The sequence below is a fragment of the Geotrypetes seraphini genome, chromosome 14, assembly GCF_902459505.1.
Source record: "Geotrypetes seraphini chromosome 14, aGeoSer1.1, whole genome shotgun sequence".
Lineage (NCBI taxonomy): Eukaryota > Metazoa > Chordata > Amphibia > Gymnophiona > Dermophiidae > Geotrypetes > Geotrypetes seraphini.
This window is the reverse complement of record NC_047097.1, coordinates 48,722,499-48,745,911: the sequence shown is the minus strand read 5'-3', so window position 1 is coordinate 48,745,911 and position 23,413 is coordinate 48,722,499. Positions and strand designations below refer to the sequence as shown.

The 23,413-nt window shown below is 40.6% G+C and overlaps 1 protein-coding gene across 6 annotated transcripts in view; it reads left to right on the top strand.

Moving 5' to 3' along the window:
• TCF12 (transcription factor 12) overlaps window positions 1-23,413 on the top strand; it is an 807,409-nt gene that overhangs the window by 82,248 nt on the left and 701,748 nt on the right. The gene's annotated exons all lie outside the window — the stretch shown is intronic.

Sequence of the window (23,413 nt, the reverse complement as noted above, 5' to 3'; positions counted from 1 at the left end):
TCTGCAAAAGAGTAGACCCCCCCTGATGGCGTGAATAACATCAAGAAGCACCTAGTGAAGCTTAAAGAATGGTCTGAAATTTGGCAGCTAAGATAAACTGCTAAGAAAAGCAAGGTCATGCAATTGGGCTGCAAAAACCCGAGGGAATAGTACAGTTAATGGGGTGAACAACTTTTGTGCACGAAAGAGGAATGGGACTTGGGACCTCAGTGCTGTTTCCAGCTGCATGGTTAGTATAGGAGGAGGATGGGGTGGTTCAGGGGTTATAGGTGAATGAGAAGGCAATAAGTCTTACTGTATATTAGAGTTGTCCTGGACCTACACATTAGAGAATGTCCCCGTCCCTGTGGGAACTCAATTTCCCCATCCCATCACCATGAGTTTTGTCGCTGTCCCTGCCAGTGTTCCCGCTAAGCTGCGTTGGCCTGCGCTCGCGCACAAAATATTACATCGCAGCGCAAAGTTTCTCTTCACAGCGCACACACGCGTCGGTAAGGTAAGGGGACGCATTGGGGGGATTGCACTTCCCCACAATTGCCATGCTTCAGTTCCTCTTCTTCCTTCCTTCCTCCCCCCCCCCCCCGCGGGACCCTGCGGCACCATCAACTCTTACTCCCTCTAATGTCGGCCCTGCAGCTCCAGACTTCCTCGCACCTTCTCCCCTCCCCCTTTGGATCGCTAGTATTTTAAATGTTATAGCCGCGGAGCTGTATCCATCAGTGGAGATGTCTAACCTCGGCCTGCCCCGGAACTCTTACTGCAACAGTGACTTCCTGTTCCTGCCTAGACGGGCGTCTGCTGCAGTAAGAGTTCCGGGGCAGGCTGAGGTTAGACATCTCCACTGATGGATACAGCTCCGCGGCTATAACATTTAAAATAATAGCGATCCAAAGGGGGAGGGGAGAAGGTGCGAGGAAGTCTGGAGCTGCAGGGCCGACATTAGAGGGAGTAAGAGTTGATGGTGCCGCAGGGTCCCGCGGGGGGGGGGGGGGGGAAGGAAGGAAGAAGAGGAACCGAAGCATGGCAATTGTGGGGAAGTGCAGAGCTGCAGGGAAGAGTGTTGCGGTACCCAGCTGGAGGGAGAAGGAAGATGAGGGAGGGAATTAAAGGAGATGCCAGGGCTTGGAGCGTAGGAGGAAGGTATGCCAGTCTAAGGGAAAAGGAAGGGGGAGATGTGAGAGCATGGAGGGGGAGCGAAAGATGGAAGAAAAGGAAAGGAGAGAGATGCCAGAGAATCAGGGAAGGGGAGATACCAGACTATGAGGAGAGGTGTGGGAGAGGGAAGGCGAGGAGAGAGATGCCAGACCAAAGGGGTGAAAGGAGAGATGGAAGGGGGAGGCATACAGTTTCTGGAAGGGGCATAGAAGGAGAGAAGATGCCATATAGGGGAAGAGAGACGGCAGACTGGATGGAAGGAAGAGAGTTACAAGAAGATGAGGAAAGGAGAAACCACAGAAGACAAAGGTAGAAAAAAATTTCTATTTATTTATTGCTTTAGGAGACATGTGTCACTGTTTCTGTGAAGCATTGTATGCAGAGTCCAGCTTCTTGCTGGTTCAATTTAACCTTTGTCTATGTATTTTTATTTTATCCCCCCTTTTACAAAACTGTGAAGCGTTTTTAGCACCAGCCTTGGTGGTAGCAGCTCTGATGCTCAGAATTTTATGAGCATCAGAGCTGTTACCTCCGTAGCTAAAATCCACACTACAGTTTTGTAAAAGAGGGAGGGGTTAGTTTGTGATTACATATTCCTTACTAGGCGAAGGTGTTTTCTGTGTTCTGTGTGTTCGAAAGACATGGTTTTCTGTTAGGATTGACGGTGTAGGATTGATCTGTGCTGGTCTGGCTTGTTTAGTTTTACAATGGGTGTATTGATGTACTGCTCACTGCAATATGTAAGATGCTGCCTTTTCCTAGGTACTCATGTGTGACGTGTGGTTTGTTACTAAAAATCATGTTTTTCTTACAGATGGGGGGGGGGGGGGCCAAAAAATGATGGGCCCCGGATGTTACATATGCTAGGTACGCCACTGTATGTAAAGATACCAGAAAGCTGGCGTAGCAAAAACTTCTAAGTTTTGAGTATTTAACCCTCCCACAATCTCACGGGCACTCGTTTCAAGTTTATTGAGATTTTGATTTAAATGCAATATCAAATATTTTCAATGCGTATAACAAAAATAAATTTGGGGAAATAAATAAAACCATTTGAACCAGTGTTCCCGCTAAGCTGCGCTGGCGTGCGCTGGCGCACAAAATATTACATCGCAGCGCACACGTTTCTCGTCACAGCGCACGATCGGAAGAGGCGTACGGCAGATGGCAGGGCGGCGAGAGGAGAATCGGGCGAGTTGGCTCATAACTTGCTGGCGCCCGATATTTTTGGCTCACGGTGAAAAAAGTTTGCTCACAACACCCGCCCGCTTAGAGGGAACACTGGACTCCCTGCCCCATTCCTGTAAGCTCTTCCTTAACCGCACAAGCCTCAAATGCTTATGATTTTAAAGTGTTTGAGGCTTGTGCAGATGAGGACAGAGCTTGAAGGAATGGGGCAGAGACAGGAAAAGAGCTCATGGGGAAGGGAAAATGAGTTCCCCTGAGGATGGTGAAAAATTTGTCCCCATGTCATCTCTACAGCACATCCCTCAGCCCTCATTTCCCTCAGCAGTTGTGACAGGCCAATTCTGTGATGAGGGGTGATTTTTTTTTTTTTTTTTGCGACCCACAGAATCATAAAATAGTTTCTGAAATATGCAGCTGACATTTTAACATTTCTGTGATGTTTTATTTGCTTAGATGCCCAACTGCACAGAGCTAAGTTGAAATGCTGCTTATGAAGCAATTTTAGCTTTACATTAACGTCACCTCAGCTGCTCTTCATTTTTCAGTTTGCAATTGTTATGTTTCTTCTGCTGGCGCTTCATGGTGCCTGATTACCATGCAGAAGGTGTCATTTTGCACTTCATAACAAGCCAACCGGGACTTCATACTTTCTCTGTGGCCATTTTATTTTCCAAGTGATTGAAAGGTTTAGATTTGGACATAACTAGCATCTGCTAACACAAGATGTGGGATCTCAACCCGACCACTAAAAACCTGTCTTGAGGTTCATGTTGCAGTTGACTGCCATTTCCAGCCTCTGTTTCTGTAAAACAGTCTATGATCCTAAATATGGTTTATCGTCTGGGTATTTTCTGGAAGACTGGCTTTATTGGATCCCAGCCCGGACATTTTTCTTAGCTTCTCTGAAAATGTTGCAGAAGTTTAGGTGCCCTAGGCAAGTTTAGGTGCCCTAGGCATGAATTATGTGCATAATTTCCAAAGGAGATATCATTCAATTAAGCAATCATATTCAACTTAGACTCTTTAGTTAATCATTTTCCTTTTTTTCAGGATCTTCAGAGTCGAGTGCAGTAATCTTTCATACAGTCGAGCGCAGTAATCTTTCAACACCTTTAATCACATCAGGTGGCATTATGGGATAAAGATCTAGAGCAATTGCTTACGCCTACTACTTATGGGGAATTCAGGAAACGCCTAAAAACATATCTGTTCCTGAAGTATCTAGGCAGCTGACCCGTACAATTCTTTCTCAATAACTGATTCCTTGAGCTGTTAATCACTAGCTTTCACCCTGTTAAGTTCAATCAATTTGTACCATCTTTTAATCTTTGTAAACCGCATAGAACTTCACGGTCCTGCAGTATATAAACCATTATTATTATTAATTTCTTAAGTGAACTGCTCAAATCGTCATTGATCCCTTAGGTTTCTTTTTTATATAATTTTTAATTCTCATAATCTTAATATAGCGGAGACTTAGAGGAGACATGATAGAAACCTTCAAAATCCTGAGGGGCATAGAGAAAGTGGACAGGGACAGATTTTTCAGACTGTGGGGAACCACAAACACAAGGGGTCACTCGGAGAAATTGAGAGGGGACAGGTTTAGAACAAATGCTAGGAGGTTCTTTTTTACACAGAGGGTGGTGGACACATGGAATGCGCTTCCGGAGGTTGTGATAGCCCAGAGCACATTGCAGGGTTTCAAGGAAGGTTTAGACAAGTTCCTAAAAGATAAGGGGATTGAGGGTTACAGATAAAAAGAAGAGGTAGGTTACAGAAATGGACAGGAACCACATTACAGGTCATAGACCTGACGGGCCGCAGTGGGAGCGGACCGCTGGGCGCGATGGACCAATGGTCTGACCCAGTGGTGGCAACTTCTTATGTTCTTAAGTATTCTTTTCTTTGTTTTATCCTTTAAATATTCTTTAAAATGCCCACATTAAGGCACTTATCTTTTTGTGCTAAAGTTCTCTCGGCTCGGGACCTGCTGACATGTTTCGCCTCCCTAGCTGTGTCAAGGCTGTCCCCTAAGCACAAGAGATAAACAGAATTACCACACTCTGTCCCCTTTTATCTTATAAAGTTATGCTCCACCATCAGGCCCACTATGTTTTAAGGACATGATGGCATCGTCGTCATTTCAAACGCTATTATTCAAAGTATACTGTGAAGTCAGATTATTCTGAGCATCTGATTGGATATCAGTTGTTTGTTAACTACTTCCTATTTGTTGGTTGGTTTGTTTTTTTGCTTTTTTTTAATTGCAAACTACCCCTTCTTGTTATGTGCATAATTGCACTTAGCCAGGGGTATACCCAGGCATTACATGCTAAGATTCTATTATTTATTTATTGCCTTTTCATGAAGAGAGTTTCACCCAAAGCAGTTTACAATACACTGATTAGTAGTCAGATACGCTTAGTATTTTCCCTATGTGTCCTGGCAGGCTCACGATCTAACTGTGGTCCTTGGGGCAACGGAGGGTTAAGTGACTTGCCCAGGGTCAAAGGGATTGAACTCGCAACCTTAGAGTGCTGAGGCAGCAGCTCTAACCACTAGGCCACACCTGCTAGCATAAGTCGGCATTTATATGCCAGCGTTTAGGTGTGTAAACTTACGTCATCTTAATGGCTGGTTTAAATGATTGCAATGAAATATTTCAGTTGTGCGGCAATGGGGAAGAGTGGCCTGGTGGTTAGAACATAAGAATAGCCTTACTGGGTCAGACCAATGGTCCATCTAGCTCAGTATCGCTTCTTCGCAGAGGCCAATCCAAGTCATAGGTACCTGGCATAAACCCAAGTAGTAGCAGCATTCCATGCTACCGTCCTATGTCTGTCTCAAAGCAGACTATGGACTTTTCCTCCAGGAATTTGTCCAAGCCTTTTTTAAAACTATCTACATTAACTGCTTATTAAAAAGTGGTTTTTCAGCCTCTGTGCTCTGAGAAGAGTGAGAGCACTTTTTCACCAACAACACTTCTCTGTATTGCTTCAATCAATCATTTTGTCAAGGTTGGATTACATTACATTACATTAGTGATTTCTATTTCGCCAATACTTTGCAGTTCAAGGCGGATTACAAAATAAGTTATCTGGCCATTTCCAGAGGAATTGAAGAGAAGAGCGAGTTGTTTCAGAGAATTGGGAAGAGTCTTGCGGTGTTAGTTTGTCTTCAAGGATTTCTTGAATAGCATGGTTTTTATTTCTTTTCTGAACAATTTGTAGTATGGGGTTGTTATGAGTAAATTGGAGAGTTGGTGGTCCAGTTTTGCTTCTTGTGTGGCTAGAAGGCCATCGTACAGTTTTTTCGTTTGACGTCTCTGATTGGGGGATGCGTGAACGGTTTGTGGGTCCTCCTATGTCTGGTTAAGGTAGTTTTGATTAGACGGTTGTTAAGGTAGGCTGGGCTGTCTCCATTTATGGTTTTAAATAGTAGGCAGTAGAATTTGAATTGTATTCTTGCTTGCATTGGGAGCCAGTATGAGTTGAGGTATGCCGCCGTGATGTGGTTGTGCTTCCTCAGTGAATAGATAAGTCTTAGCACTGTGTTTTGAACTGTTTGTAGTTGTTTTATCACGGTTTCGCGGCAGGGGAGATAAAGTATGTTGCAGTAGTCTAGAAGACCTAGGACTAGGGACTGAACCAAGAGCTGAAATTGTATTCTGTAGAAGAATTTTCGAACTTACCTCAAGTTTCTCATGACCGCAAATGATTTTTGTATTGTTTTGTTGATTTATGGTTGCTTAGTACAGCATCTGTCTATCGTCATTCCTAGAAGTTTTTAGAGTGGCATGTAAGGGATATGTGATTGTGTTTATTACTAGATTTGTTATGGTTGGGGTTTTATTATTTTTGAAGAGAATGAATTTTGTCTTGTCTGGGTTCAGTTTCAGTTTGTGATTTTTCATCCATGTTGCTATTGCTTCAAGTGTCCTGTGCAGTGTGTCTGTCATGGAGGACGTTGGTTGGTCAAAAGGAAGAAGAATGGTGATGTCGTCTGTATAGCTATAGGAGGTTAATCCTAAATTGTCCAGGCAGGTGCGGAGGAACGTGATGTAGAGATTGAAGAGAGTTGGGGATAGTGGAACTCCTTAGGGTACACCATAGGGGTTGGACCAAGGTTCTGAATTTTCTTTATTCAACTTTACTCTGTAAGTTCTGGATTGTAGGAATCCTTGAAACCATGTGTGTACCTTGTCTGTAATTCCTATTGTTTCTAGTTTTTGTAGTAGAATGTTGTGGTCCACCAGGTCAAATGCTGCGGTGAGATCCAGTTGTATTATCAGCATTTTTCTACCTGTGCTGAGGTGTTGTCTAGCTGTGTCTATGAGGGAACCCAGAAGTGTCTCTGTGCTGTAGTTGGTTCTGAAACCAGATTGTGTGGGGTGGAGTATGTTGTGGTCTTCTAGGTAGTTGGTGAGGAGTTTGGCTACCAGGCCTTCTTACTGCAATTCAGTGTATTTGGGTCTTTCAGAAGTCTGTCTGCAGAGACTTCAATTAATACAGAACACTGTAGCTAAACTTATTTTCGGTAAGAGTAAATTTGATCACTTAATCCCTCTGCTCAAGGAATTACATTGGCTTCCAGTGTATCTCAGAATTCAATTTAAGTGCATTTGTATTGTATTTAAGATCCTATTTGGCATTTTTGCCACTTTGATTCCTTTAGACTGGAATGTTCATAGATCTCATCTTGCCAGAAGTTCTTAAAAATGAAAACTTACATTACCCTCTCTCAGTGGTAAAAACAGAACCTTTAAGAGATTTAATCATTCTTTTGCTTTTAAATTAACCAAATTCAGGAATGCTTTACCGCTTACATCAAGAAGTTTAGGTTCTTTTGCTTTATTCCGGTAAGTTCTGAAAACTTTTTTGTTTGCTAAACATTTTGCAAATTAACTATTTCAGTCTACTTTTCCTTGTCAAGTTTATGTATTACATTATTGTTAACCGAGTTGAGCTCTTCTTGGTTGATGGCTCGGTCCATAAAACTAAGTTTTAGTTTAGTTTAGTTCCAGAGCTTAACTATTATCTGAGTGAAAAAAATTTTCTCCTATTTGTTTTAAAAGTATTATTCTGTAACTTCATCAAGTGTCCCCCAGTCTTTGTAAATCTTGATGCAGTAAAAAAAATCAATCCACTTGTACCCGTTCTACTCTACTCAGGATTTTGGAGACTTCAATCATATCTCTCCTTAGCCATCTCTTTTCCAAGCTGAAGAGCCCTAACCTTTTTAATCTTTCCTCATATGAGAGGAGTTCCATCCCCTTTATCATCTTGTTCGCTCTTCTTTGAACTTTTTCTAGTGTTGCTATATCTTTTTTAAAATAAGGAGACCAAAACTGAACGCAGTACTCAAAGTGAGATCGTACCCTTGAACGATATAGAGGCATTATAACATTCTTAGGGATAGATTCACTAAGTCCACTGATCAACTTCCAACCACATAGCGACCCCTTTACGACCCGATTTCCCTCCAACCCAATTCACTAACCTCTGTCCCGATCATCCTCCAATCTGCGCATGCAAATGAGGGGGAACGGCATTCAAATGCAGGCAGGAAGTGAGTCACTAAAATAAAAAAGCAACACTGACTGATCCAAAAATAAGCGACTGCTGAGGACCAGTCGCTGAGGTCCTTTCCGACTGCCCTGCCTTCTGCCGCCCTGCTCTCTCTGCTCTCTCCTGCTGTCCTGACTCTCTCCCCGAATCTCTCCTGCCTATCGCCCCAACTCACCTCGAATCTTCCTGCCTGCCACCCCAACTCGCTGCCCCAACTCACCCCGAATCTCTCCTGCCCTTCCTGCAGTGCAAGCCCGTGGGTTTAAATCGGGTTAAAACCACGGGCTCGCAAAAAAAAGTTAAAAACCAGTCTTTTAAAAAAAAGGTCGCTGCTCTTAAACATGCGCAGATCATCTACAGATGGTCTGCGCATGCGTTGGGATCACTAGAGAGCGATCCCGAAAGTTGGATGGGGACGTGATTCCGATTGCCCTCATTTGCATGAGGGTGATTTGTGAATCAGCTCCCAGGACACGGATCGGATCGGATCGGATCGGATCCCTCACGGATCGGATCTGATCTGTGCCTTTTACCTCTTAATCACACTACTAATACAAAAATCTTGGGTGTCATAATAGACAATAATCTCACCTTTCGACCACACATTAGCTCTTTGGTTAAAAATTGCTTCTATAGACTAAGAATGATTCGTTCGCTGGTCCCCCTTCTTGATTCTCCATCTCTCAATACTCTAATTCACTCCCTAGTGATCTCAAAATTAGACTATTGTAACTCTTTATTAAAGGGGGCTTATCTCAAGGATATTAGGCGCCTCCAAATTATACAAAACACCGCAATAAAGGTAATTTCAGGTTCTAAAAAATTCGACCACGTTACGCCTCTACTCCAACATGCCCATTGGCTTCCCATTTCATATAGGATAACTTTTAAAATAGCTTTTAGTCTTTAAGACATTAAAAAATAATACTCCAGCATTTATAGATAGACATCTGATTCCGTACAATTCGCCTAGAGTTCTCAGATCATCCTCACAATCCACCCTATATGTTCCCTCTTTAAAAATCATTGGTACTCGCCGTGACTTGATTTTCTCGGTTACTGCTCCAACAATTTGGAACTCACTCCCTCTTTATTTAAGACTTGAACCAGACTTGCAAAAATTTAAGAATAGCTTAAAGTGTCTTCTTTTTAAAGAAGCCTTTAACTAAAAGTTTTTTTTTTTTTTTTTTTTTGCTGGTTATTTCCTACTTTCATCACCCTTCATCATATTAAGATCCCCTTCCCTTTTAAATTTTTCTTCTGTTCTAAATTTTTTCTCCCTCACCTTCCTAATGTACTACCCCATTTTGGTTATTTTATTTTAAAATTGTATTTTTTCTTTCTTTCCTACCGTTTCATGTGGCATGTCACCCCAATTTGTTTTTTACTTTTTTAAAGTAGTCATTTTTAATTTTAATGTATTTGTGATTTTATTGCCTTTGTAAAACGCTTTGTAATCTGAAAAGCGTTTAATCAAATATAATAAACTTGAAACTTGAAACTTGTGAATCTAGCCCTTAGTCTTGTTAACCATCCCTTTTCTAATAATTCCTAGCATCCTGTTTGCCTTCTTGATCGCTGCCACACATTGAATAACATGCCAATTAACGCTAATTGAATCTAACAAGCAATTAGCATTCATTTAATTAAATGTTACAAGTGTAAATTTAGGTGTGAGTTCAAAAAAGGGAGGGTCATAGGCAACTCAGGAGTGTGCTAGAATTTGTGCACATAATTATAGAATAAATATTTTGAAGATTACTAAAGACATTTCTATTTCAGAAGTTTATTACGGTACATTAGGTAGAAAGTGAGCTCACTGGGACAGATAGGGAAAATATGCTTGAGTACCTGTATGTAAACCACTTAGGCTATAAGTGGTATATAAATACTTTAAATAAATAAAATAAGGGGGATCCATGACTAATTTAGGCTTGAGAGTTTGTATCATATTTCAGTTGTAGCAAATGGAAATACCTATAGTTAGGCATGGTTCCTGGCCTAAGCACTATTCTGTAAACTCATATTTATTTAAAAATATTTTATTTATTTAAAAATGTATTTCCCGCCTATCCCTAGGCAAGTAACAAAGATAAATTATGAACACATGGACGTAATCCAATTTTCACGAACAACAACATTAATATCTATATTCCCCTTTTCCAAGTAACATAACATAGTAAATGATGGCAGATAAATACCTGAATGGTCCAGCCAGTCTGCCAATTAGTTATTCTCATTAAAAATACATGATTAAATGAACTTGTCTCTGCTTTGATATTTCTGGGCTATAGACTAAAGTCCACCTTGTATTGTCCTAGGTTTTAACTGCTGAAGTTGCCATCTAAGCTCATTCCAGCCTATCCAACCATCCCGTTGTTTGCAGGATATCTACTGTAAAGTCTGGCCAGTAACGTCCTCATGTTCCAAGTTAGTGGAGTTTCCATTGATTCCCTCTCCAACCCATCCTACACCGAATCACCATATATGGGACACAAACTGTACAAGTCTGTCCAATACCGGCCTTAATTCTTTAATTTATACAATTTGTTTTCTAATTAGAGATTCTCTGTGTTTATTCTACGCTTTTTTGAATTCCATCACAGTTTTCCTTTCCACCATCTCCTTTGGGAGGGCATTCCAGACATCCACCACCCTCTCCGTGAAAAAGAATTCCTTAACATTACTCCTAAGTCTTCCTCCCTACAACCTCAAGTTATGCCCTCTAGTTTTACCATTTTCCCGTGTCTGGAAAAGATTTGGTTCCATATTAATACCTTTCAAGTATGTAAATGTCAGTAATCTAAAAAGTAAAAACTGTATTGTTTAAAAAATTTATTCTATATCTTTCATACTCTCTGGCTATGCCCAAAAGTGCAGAGGTAAGTCACTTAATAATAAGTACCACTTTGATTGCAACCACACAAAGGTGGTATATCAAATTCTATTCCCTGTTCCTGTTCCTAGAAAGCACTGATTAGGAAAATCATTCACACAGTTACATTACATTACATTTATAGACCACAAAACCTTCCAGATCGATGCGGTTCACATAAGCAAGAGATTGTACAAATCAGCGAATTACAAAATTTGTGACTTAATCATTAATTTCCCAAAAATCTTACAAACAAAGATGTTTTCGGAAGTGCAGATAGGAGCCTCAGGTAGCAAACAAGATACGTAACTCGGAATCCTGATTGGCTGCCTGGAATTGCTGGACTGAGAACTGTGTTAAATTTTAGTTTTTATAACTTTGCATTTATTATATATGTGAATTTTTACAAAATAAAGTCTGGGTACAAGCAACTGGTTAATTCGGTATATGAGGGGACCCTGTAAAGTATAGCCACAGGTAAAAGGAGGCAGACATGTTCCAAGTACCATGAGAAACTGTTTTTATTCTGCTATGTAGAGCCAGGAATTTCTTTTGGGAGGCAAGTTAGGGATATCGGTCGAGCATTGTCATTTTTTCTGGTGTCAGGTCAAAAGCGCGCCGGGACAAAGGCGCGAGCAGACAACTGAGTGCAGCGCGGAGGCGCACGCCGAAGAAAAAGACTGTTTTTAGGGGCTACGGCGGGGTGTGTGGGGGAGAACCCCCCCCACTTTACTTTATACAGATCGCGCCACGTTGTGGGGGGTTTGGGGGGTTGTAAACCCCCACATTTTACTGAAAACGTAACTTTTTCCCTGTTTTTAGGGAAAAAGTTATGTTTTCACTAAAATGTGGGGGGTTACAACCCCCCAAACCCCCCACAACGCCGCCGCGATCTGTATTAAGTAAAGTGGGGGGGGCTCCCCAACAAAACCCCCCATCGCAGCCCCTAAAAACAGTCTTTTTCTTCGGCGCGCGCCTCCGTCTTGCGCTCAGTTGTCGGTGCGCGCCTTTGTCTTCCGTGATACTGTCTATGAACCCTTTTTCTAAATGTTACTGCCCTTGGGCATTGTGTTAGGTAGACTGAAGTAAATATTTGACCCAGTTACTGTAGTTTGAAAACAGACGGTGCCACATCCGTTTGCACCGGCTGATGTTTGTGACTGTGGAAGTTCTCCACAGTTTACATTTTGTCTGTTTTATGGTTTACAGCTTAAAGGACAAACTTGATTGCACAAGTTGAGTATTTCTGAGATCTCAAAAATCCTGCTTAGAAATGTTTAGGTATTTAGATACCGACTATCAAGGTTATCTAAGCGGTTTACAATCAGGTACTCAAGTATTTTTCCCTAGTGGGCTCACAATCTATCTAATAGGGGCAATGGAGGATTGAGTGACTTGTCCAGGGTTACAAGGAGCAGTGCGGGGTTTGAACTCGCAACCTCATGGTGCTGAGGCTGTAGATGTAATCATAAGGCCACTCCTTCCTCAGGAAGTGTCTAACATTCACTTTATACAGTGTATATAGCCTCTTATATGACATAAATTGAAGTGCTGGTGTACACATTATTCTGTTACAAAAATTGACTTTTCCAAAACCCCAGTTAGTATTTCCTGAATACAGCCAAGTATAAGCATTCTTATATTTTGCTGCAACATTCAACAAAACAGTTCATACATACAAAAAAAAATCCACTCCATTGTAGGTTCCAGTCCTCGCCTCTCGCTCTCATAGCCCACTGCTGGTAGCAACAAAACTGAATAAGAAACGGTCAAAGGCTTCTGTGAAGTATGCTTCAAGTCTGCTATAAAACTTGTTAAAGAATGTCTCCAGTCTCAAATCTTGAGGTAAATTGTTCCATAAAATAGGGGTCATGATACTGTACAATAATAAGTTCTGTTGAGATGACCATAGGGATCTAGTACAGGTATAAGGAATTAAAACACAATGGGAACAAGGGCAAAACAAAATACTGTGGTAAATTTTATCCACTAGACTAGAGTCAGGATCTTAAAAGGAATTCTTGAGGAGACTGGTAACTAGTGCTGCTCCTACAGTAGTAGATTTTCATGGTCATATTATCTAACCTAAAAGATGAGTTGACTGTTATAATTTGGTCCAGTTGCAATCATCTGTTATCTAATGTCCTTATTCTTAGAAGTAGTGCATTGCAGTAGTCTAAGCAATTAACTATACTTTAACTCCATGGATTAATATTTGTTTTATTTTCTGAGCACATCATTCCCAGTGTGTAGAAATATTTCCTTAATAAATCAGAGGGCTAATATCACTCGCACTGGGTCCATGCCTGACAGCTGACAGAAGTCATCAGAATAGGACAGGAAGGGTAGATATGTGGGATACTGTTTGGAAAATGGAAGCTCCAAAGGATTCTATACCGAGAGGTTCTTGATCTGCAGGACATTGTGTAAATTCATCCTTTAACATGGGGAGAGGCAGGTTCTGCCTTCATAGATGCTACTTTTGGCAGCTTCACATCTGTTGCTACACAAATTGAGAAAGGGAAATGTGACAGGAAGGCTGCCTACTTTTTCTCCGGTGTACAGATGCACTGTTTGTCATCTGACATGTGGTCAAGCACATCTGGAGAGAGAACTGAGTGTAGGCACCCACTCTTAATGCCACATTTGTAAAAGCTGCTGTTTATAGACAGAAAAGAACATGTGATATTTTTTCATCTCTGCAAGTGAGCACAAACAGAGGCAGTCTCTTTAAATGGCTTAGAACAGGAGTCTCAAAGTCTCGCAATCCAGTCGGGTTTTCAGGATTTCCCCAATGAATATGCATGAGATCTATGTGCATGCACTGCTTTCAATGCATATTCATTGGGGAAATCCTGAAAACCCAACTGGATTGCGGCCCTCAAGGAGGGACTTTGAGATCCCTGGCTTAGAAGTACTGCCTGAGAGATACCTCTGGATACCATTAAACAACAATCTTCACACTTTTTCTAGTGGGGGCCATGATGGCAAAAACACTTCAATGTGAGAGAACCAAGATCCATTGCTAGACAATGCAGACAGTACATTGTACAAGAGAGGCGGGGAAAATCCTCCTCCTCCTGCTTCTTCAATGGCACTGCCAACCTGAGGGGTTTCTCTCTGATATGGTCAGCTTGACTGCTCAAATGCATTTGAATTAATTTCTGTAACTAAAATAATCTACTCAGACACATTTTCTTTTTCCATAAGCCCATTTCCTCCCATATATTCTATATTCTTGTTCCCTAGCTCCAAATACATACTCCTCTCCAACTTCAACCCATCGCCAACCAGACACCATCCAGTCTCCATGTCAACTTCTTCAGGCTCTCACCCCTCAGTTTTTTAATGCTTCTATATTTGCTTCCCAGGCCTGTTGGCAATGCCACCTCTGGAATAACTGTTCTGTTTTCTTCTGGCACCACATGACTCTCAGCAAGTTTGAGGTGCTTGGAGCCCAATAATCCATATCGCTCTGTTGTGTCAGAATAGTGAAGGTGTTTAGGCAGCATGCAGTTCAAACTTGGAGCCGATATGTGTGCAGTGCCACTAGCAAGACTCTGGAAGATGGTGGTGGTGGTGGTGGGGGGGAGGATTTTAATTGTAACTTGAAAAAAAAAAAACCTTAAAACTTGAAACCTCACAGGGCAATGAGGGCCACTACTGGCCCTGGGCTTTGCAGTGAAGATACTGCCCTCTGCCAGAACAGTTTTAAGACATGTTTCTGCTATTGCTGTTAAAGAAAAGCAGTATTATCTGACTACATTTTTACAGCAAATTAAATTTGGCGCTACAACTGATATGTGGACTGAAGATGGTACTAGAATACCAACAATAACAGTAATTGCACAGTATGCATGTAGTGTCTGGAAAAAATGGGACTCCAACATTTTTCCAAATAACCCCTAATTGGCCTAATGCAGCAGAAACTGCTGTCTGAAATGCAAGACATCTCTGAGTACTTTATTTTTCAACAGGATGGAGCTTCAGTTATTTATGTTCACGTGAAAGATGATTTATCATTTTATAAGCAAAAGTGCTGGCCAAAACTTGCATGGGGTATCCTGTGCATTCTTGCTACCAACACATCTTTTGAGAAGACATTTTCTGTTGCAGGAAGTTTTGTGAAAGAAAAGAGACCTAGACTGAACTCTGAGATTATTGATAACTTCTTATTCATCCATGAATTAAAATCTTAACAGTATTTTTTGATTACAACTTAAAAGTATACATGCAGTGTTTCTCTTTGGCTATATTAATTATAGGTCTACAACAACCCCACATAACATATAAAACTGTAAAGACATGCAGGGATTGGGGGGGGGGGGTTGGGTCACAGTTTGCAGGATCAGAATAGAGATGGGGTCATATCTTACAGGATAGGGTATGGATGTCCTGCCCTAGTGTTCATGTCATAAATATAATTATGTTTTCAGAAACTTGAACTAATATTCTATAAAGAAAGGTAGATACCTTAAATAGAAGCTTCACCAGCCTCAAATATAACCTTGTAAATCTTTTATGCCTCACTCCTGCCACCACTTCTCCTTCATAAGTCTACCAGCAGCAGCCATGGTGGCAAAATAATAAGCAGAAGGTGAAGGGCCACAGTCTTGAGGTGTGTGCCTTCAGCTCTGCTGGTCCTCTGCTCTGGAACAGGAAGTTAACATCACAGGGAGCAAAGGACTGGCAGGACTGGTGGTGCTTGCCTGGAGCGTGTGGCCCTATGTTTCCTGCTTCTTCTTACTTGGCCAATGTGGCAGCTGCTGGTAGACCTAAGAAGGAAAAGATACCAGATGGAAGGGTAGGGGGGGAGGGAGGGAGGGAGGGAGAGAAGAGGGGCAGGGGGGATGCTGAATAGAAGGGGGAAATGGTGCATAGGGGAGGGGAGATGTTAGATGAAAAGGGATAGATAGAGAATATGAATAGAAATATGAAGCAATAAGGAAGATGGAAGGAGGAAAGAAAGAGGAGACATGCTGAATGGAAAAGTGGTAGAGAGAGGCTGCTAGGTAGAAGGTTGCAGAAAGGGAAGTGTTTACTGAATAGAAGGGGGAAAATGGTGCATAGAAGAGGGGAAGAGAGAGGGAGGAGGGAAGATGTAAGGGGTAGAGAGATGAATGGCAAGATGGAGTGATAAAGAAGGGAGATAACAGTTGTAGGAGAGAAAGGGGACAAACTGGATAGAAAAATGGTAGAGATGATGCTGGATAGAAGGTTGGGGAAAGAGAGGGGAGACTGGATGGAAGGGGAGAAAGAGAAAGAAGGGAGATACTGGCTGAAGGATAGGGAAAGAGGGGATAAGATATGCTGGATAGGAAATGAGAGATGATGATGAATGAAAGGGCGGGGAGAGAAAAAGATAATATGTTGACTGGAAGGGTGACTGGAAGCGGAGACTGGAGAATAAGGAGGGGAATAAGGGTAAGAGAAAGAGAAAAAAAAAAACTATAGGTAGACAAAGTAAAAAAAAAAAAAATAAAGAAGGAAATTAAGGAGGGGGCGCTATTGAGCCAGAGAACAAGGTGGCTGCATAATTTCTTCTCTCCTCCTCTGATTCTAAAACATCGACAAGGAGCAAGTATTAAACCTTACTGTTTATAGCTATAAATAGCTCTCTCGTTAGCTGAGATGTCCGCAAATAAACCTACGAAATCAGATTCACAATCGGCGCAATCATCTGGATCAAAAAGATCCAAACATGATCCCCCGACACTGGAGAAGCTGTCGGTGAGTAAACATCCTCCGGACTCATCCGATATAATGCTGGACGAGATTCGCGCTTTAAAAGATCTGATTACAAAACAATATGATATTACATGTGAGATGAGAAGTGAAATTAACTCATTTTCTGCCTCTTTTGCGGCGTGCAAAACGCGTGTTGAAGTGCTGGAAAATAAAGCAGACATGGCGGCGCTTTCCTCAGCACAATTCGAAGAACGTGTTCAACAGCGTTTCAAGAAACTTGATCAAGAACTGGAAGACCTTTGCAACCGCAATCGTAGAAATAACATCAGAATTATTGGTCTCCCGGAATGTGCTGAAGGGTCTGATCTTACCAAATTCCTTACCGATCAGTTGCCAAAACTTCTGCATTTAACATTGGACGTGCCTCTGCAATTTGAGCGTGCACACAGGACGCCATCTTCCTTGAAGCAAGGCTTTACACAACCAAGGCCTATCGTAGCGAAATTACTGCAATATCCCCAACTTCTAACTGCCGCAAAGTCAATAACAGATCTAAAATTCGAGGACAAGAAGTTCCTTATTGTTCCGGACTTGGCAACGACAACCGCCCGCAAAAGAAAATCCTTCCTAGAAATGAGAGCAAGACTCAAATCAATGGGGGCGAGGTACGGGCTGCAATATCCTGCCCGGATGATTGTGACAATTAACAACTCTACTCGGCATTTTGAATCTCCTGAGCAACTTCAATCTTTTCTGGATGGTCTACAATCGCAGGGCATGTCTTCGACTTGAAAATCTTCACACTTCTTCCAGCTACATGCCTGCTTCTTCTTCTGAGGAATAACTGTCAATCTTCATGTGAACTTGAATAGGCTTTGCCTGTTCTGGCCTTTCCTTTTCTAATGTTTATTTAATTCACTCATTGACTTATTAACGCTAATCGATATCTTTGGTTTCCTGGATTTCCCTTACTATTTGAGTTTTGTTTCAATTATGGTCTGTTTACCCCCTATTCATTGTTTGGTTTTTATTTGTTTCTTTCTCCCATATTGTTTTCGATATCTCTAGCTATGGCAAGATATATCTTTACTCTGATTTTGAGAAGGGAATATACTCCTTTCCCCCATTTTATTACAGATATCCCTACTATTAGTTCATTATACCTTCTCTTTGACACCATTATATGGAAAGAACAAAAGTGAGAAAAAAAAACAAAACAACCAAGAGGGGGGAATATCTGTAAAAATTTCTCGAATGATATTATTTATGGTCTCTGTTCTTTTGCCCCCGTCTTATGCTGAATGAGAAGGTATGGAGAGGGAAGTATGGGAATAAACTTATGAGGTTTATACATACAACTGTAAACACACAAAAAAAGAAAAACAAAAAAAAAAAAAAAAAAGAAAAAAAAAATAAAGTTGGTGGGACTAAACCATTGGGGACTTATATATAAATAAACAATAAAAGTTAATATAAAAAAAAAATAAAAAAAACAACAATAAATAATATAAACAAAAAAATAAAGGGGAATTGAATCACGGGGGACTGTATATATATATATAAACAACAAAAGTTATAAAATTATAAACTTATATTATAAAAAAATACAAAAACCCCCCAAAAAACAATAAATAAAAAAAATGGGGGTTAAATCATTGGGGATTTATTAATTAATAAATAACATAGTTTAAAAATAAATAAATAATAATAATAATAACATTATAAGGGAATGAATCATAGGGGTTTATATATAGATATATAACAAAAGTTAAAAATAATCAAAAATAAAAATAAAATAAATTCAAAGGATAAAAAACTTATAACTAAATCCAAACGCAATCTGGAAACAGTGCGGGCCATTCAGCGTAGCTCCCCGCGCTAGAAACTGCTATCGAAGTTTCGTAAAAGAGGAGGTTAGTGATACAAATGTCAGTTTTTGGCATTTATGTCTGCTATTTTTGTATTTTGCACAGTATAAGGAAACATGCATCACCCTAAACTAAAGGCTGAAGCCTGATGTCTATTTGTCAAACTACCAAAAACACTGAAAGGTAAATTTATGGTTGTCAGAAACTGCAGGATTTCTGTAACAGTGCTGCTGCTGAATACCACTCCTTTTTTTGGAGCCATATGGTAACCCTAGATAACATGAAATGTTGATGCTTAAAATTAATATTTAAGTAAAAAGGAAAAAAGTCTGTATTTTAAATTTGGGGTTTTCTGGCTTTTTAATGGTGTATAGGGAACAATGCTTGAGTATCTGAATGTAAAATCTGCATAAATAACCTCCTTTGATAGGTAATATATAAATAACTAACTTGGAAACTATATAGGATCGATCGGTATGACTAGTGGTGCATGGTTGCTTGTCTGTTATATGGATGTAGGTACTGCATATATGTGAAAGAGGAAGCTACGTACGTGGTTACTGAGGGTCTGCTAAGTCACTTTAAAAAAAAAAAGACCAGTGCTGCATTTTCCAGAAGAAAAGGTTGTATTGACTCTTTATCAGGAGGTTTCTGAAATGGGATCTTTGGCAATCTGTCTCTTCCTGTGCCCTTTGATTAACTGGTTAATGGAAAAAGGATGGTATAGTTCAGCTCTCATGATTTTCCATGGAAGGAAGAGAAAATCATTTTAGTAAATATTCTACACATATAAAGTAATGGGAAACAGGGGTGGGGTGGGGGAGTTTCTCAGAAACTTATTCTCATCCTGAGATGAAGTAAAATATATGTGGGATGAAGGTTCCAGCAGGTGAATAAAAACTTATGGTTAAATAGCCTTTATGGGCGTCTAAAGGGGTGGAGCAGAAGGCACGAATCATACATATTGTAGATCAGTTATTAGTTTCCATTTAGCTCACACCCTTTCAGTAGGCGCTGGTGGTAAATTACATCCCCTTTTCCTGGAGGGTTCACAATATGTTTTTATCTGAGCCAGTGGAGGTTACATGACTTGAACGAGGCCTCTCTCATTGTCAGCCTGGTGCTCTAATTCTTCCATGCTACTCGGTGATTGTGGTAAGCAGATGTTCATCTCCCCCCACCCCACAAATACTCCCAAATAAACCCTATTTGGGGGGAAATACAAATGTCTGCTGATTACTTGCCAATGAAAGGTCCATTATTTAATAAATCTATCTAAAGCCTACTGAGGTTTTATAGTAATCTGTTATGAGCTGCAGTAAGCAGTACCCAGAAGCAAAGATTATGCAGGAAAGAATATTGATTAACACAGGGGTAGGGAACTCCGGTCCTCGAGAGCCATATTCCAGTCGGGTTTTCAGGATTTCCCCAGTGAATATGCATTGAAAGCAGTGCATGCAAATAGATCTCATGCATATTCATTGGGGACTGGTGTTTTCATGTAGGGTTGACTTACTGTACTCTCTATCCATTTCTGTTGACCAGTATTCAGCAACTAAAGTGCCTGCAAGCAAGCAAAGTTGCATTATTCTGGAAGATATATACACATTAAAAGCAGATGTATGATTTAAGAAGTTATTTTAAAAGCATCTATCACCCTAGACAAACATCTATCCTTGGAAAAACATACTGATATTACTGTCAGGAAATGCATTTCAGTACTTTGGAAACAACGCACCATAAAAAAATACTTTGACGACACCTCATTCCGCCTGTTGATACAATCCTCCATTCTCAGCATCCTAGACTACTGCAACTTCATTTATCTGGCCTCCATGAAGAAAACCATCAGGAGACTGAAACTGATCCAGATCACCGCCGTTCGCCTTATATTTGGCTTAAACAAATGGGAACACATCACCCCTTTTTACCACAAACTACATTGGCTACCCCTTGAATCTAGAATCCTATTCAAGTTCACTTGCTTCTGCTACAAAACTGTTTTTGGTCTATCTCCGAGCTACCTCACCCCACATTTCAACCTGAACTGCAACAAAAAGAACTCCCGCAGAATCAATCTTTTCACCTTCCCCTCCCTAAAACTATGTCACCTCAAAAGGTTCTTCGACAAAACCTTCGCCTTCCAGAAATTCTGCTCAAGGCCCACTCCTACCTGGATTTCCGAAAAATACTCAAAACTCATTTATTCCACGCTCAAAATCCCTAATCCCCTCTCTTCCACTTCTCTCACCCCTCCCTCAAATGACCCAACTCTCCTGGTCCCCCCCTTTTTTGATTTCCCCCCCATCTCATGCTCACCTTAACCACCTCATTGCTTGTAATTATGATCAATTGTAAGTTCTTGTTAAATTTTGTTTATCTGTTGTGAAAACTCCCCTCCTCATGCTCACCTGAATATCTACATTACTTGTAATTCTAGTTTATTGTAATTTCTTATTAAACTTTGTTTAATTGATGTGAACCGCCTAGAACTCCCTGGGTATGGCGGTATACAAGAATAAAGTTATTATTATTATTATTATTATTAAATATGGATGGGCTGTTGTTTGAAACACATGTCTGCCAGTAATTAATATTTATGTTTAACCTGTAAGCTATCCTGAGCTCTTCGGGGACAACGGGATAAAAAACGAATTAAATAAATAATAGTGTACTGTATCAGGAAGCGGGTGTATCATTTGCAAACCCTGTGTACTCTTTAAGAAAAGTGCACACTGAGGGCCTAATTCTATATATCATGCCTAAAAAATTGGCACAGTATAGTACAGCACTAAGCACGATACTACAAAGTACGCTTACCTTTTATAAAATAATGCTTGGCACTGGTGTGTGATGCAAAACTTAGGCACAGGCATTTAGACCAGCTAAAACCAGACCTAAATGCTTGCGCCTAAATTATGTGCATATCAAGTGTATTCTATAACAATATGCCTAACTTTTAGGAACATTGCTGGCCATGGCCCTTCCCAAATTCATGTACTGCAAATGGTGCATACTTTTTACAGAATTGCACTATCTGAGTTTTACGTGTAATTTTTAATTGGTCCCAATTAGTGTCAATTAGGAGTTAATTGCCAATTGGCACCAATTAGGCCAATCAATTAAGTTGTTTAGTTTTAATTTAGTGTATTAGAACTTGATATACCATATTTCCTCAAAGATAGGCCGCCTCATATGATGGGCCACCCCATTTTATAGGCTGCAGAAAATGCTGATTTATGTTTTAAAACTGTTAGATAAGCTGCCCCATTTTATTAGCCGCGGTGTTACTGAAGTAGCTGTACCTTTTTAAAATCATCCCCCCGTACCTTTTTTAATCCCCCTTAAAGCCCTCCCTCGCTGGCTGGCTGCTGGCTGCCTCCTCGTGAGACTCACAAGAACTGACAGCAGCCATTCAGGAAGCAGCGCAGGGCCAGGCTGGAGTGCGGAAAGATTGCTCCTATCCTGCACCGCTGGCTGCGAGATTGGAGGAGGCAGCCGTCAGCCGTCCAGTGAGGGAGATATTTAAGGGGGATTTAAAAAGATACGGGGGGGGGGGGATGATTATAAAAGGTACAGGGGGATGATTTAAAAAGGTGGGGGACAGACTCTTACACTTCTCATGTAGCAGATTCAGGAATGATGCATGGCCACATTAAGAACAGTGTGTGGTTGTGCATGCTGTACCTTAGAGGGAACACTGGTAGGGGCAGTTGTCCCTTTTGTCAGCTGGGAGCAGAGGTAAGCAGCAAGAATCTTAAAATCTACAAGTTCTGAGTTACATACAAATCTGACTTAAGAACAGCTTTAAAAACATAACTCGTTCTTAACCCGGGGACTACCTGCACATAGTTACAGAATACTAGATAACCGCGCCTAACTTGGGTACCAGCGTTTACATGAGGTTTCAGCAAGCATAAGTCTGGCATTCAAAGTTGGGATGGGAATCGATGCTACACTTGATTCTTTAAAAGGCATGCACTCTTTATAGACTAGCCAATTTTGTCAGTATGGACCCCCATACTGGGGTGGGCAGCATGGAATGTTGCTACTTTTTGGGTTTTTTGCCAGGTACTAGTGACCTGAATTGGCTACTGTGAGGACGGGCTAGATGGACCATTGGACTGACTCAGTAAGGCTATTCGTATGCTATTATTTTCTAATTGTCTCCATAGTGTGCACTATTAAAGACATTTGTTTCGCAGTGGAAATTAATTTTCTGGTTGCCTATACTTAGTAAATAATTACATTTACACATATAGATGGCGGGGACAGTGATTTTAAAGGAGTGTGGTTTTTTTTTGTAATTGTTTATTTATAACAAAAATCCTCAGACCACCACAGCAGTACAATACAAGAAAGTATTGAGCATAGTTAAGGCAGGCTACAAATTTTATATGTATATTTCCCATTTTATATCTATATTTGGTACAATTACATACAAATAGGTTTATGAATTGGGCCACTCTACATATAGTGGTGTAAGTACTAATATATGTATATGGAAGCTGCTCAGTAATAGAGCATTTTCATCTTAAACTTTTAATTTCCTCATTATTTAAATCAGCGTCAAAAACCCTTCTTTTCATAAACAAGTGAGCCTGTTTGCGCACATCCAATTACAAAAAATATATCAAAGCTCATAGATGAAAAACTTATCTGTCTTATCTGTAGGACTGTACCAACATTTGAAACTAATTTCTGTTGAATCCATGACCTTGCTATTAGCAGCACCCCATCTTGGATATCTCATTTTTGACTTCCTGTCTCTGTGCAAAATGGAACTTCACCATGCTTAAAATAGCTCAGAGTTTGGCCTTCTGTTTATTAGTTAAGATATGATTTGCTAAGGATTTTGTTTCCATCATCAAAAAGTAGGACAATTGCTTAAGCAAATGGGAGTCTTCCATATTTCAGCAGGTCTCCCCTGTTCCAGACTTGAACCCATTAACTTAGAATTTAGATTCTGGTGTTAAACCCTTTGACAGAAGTGTGATTGAGTTGGTAGTGATTTACCTGTGCTAGCATATGCTGTATAACTGGCCTGCACCTTCCTTTTGGCTTTTCCT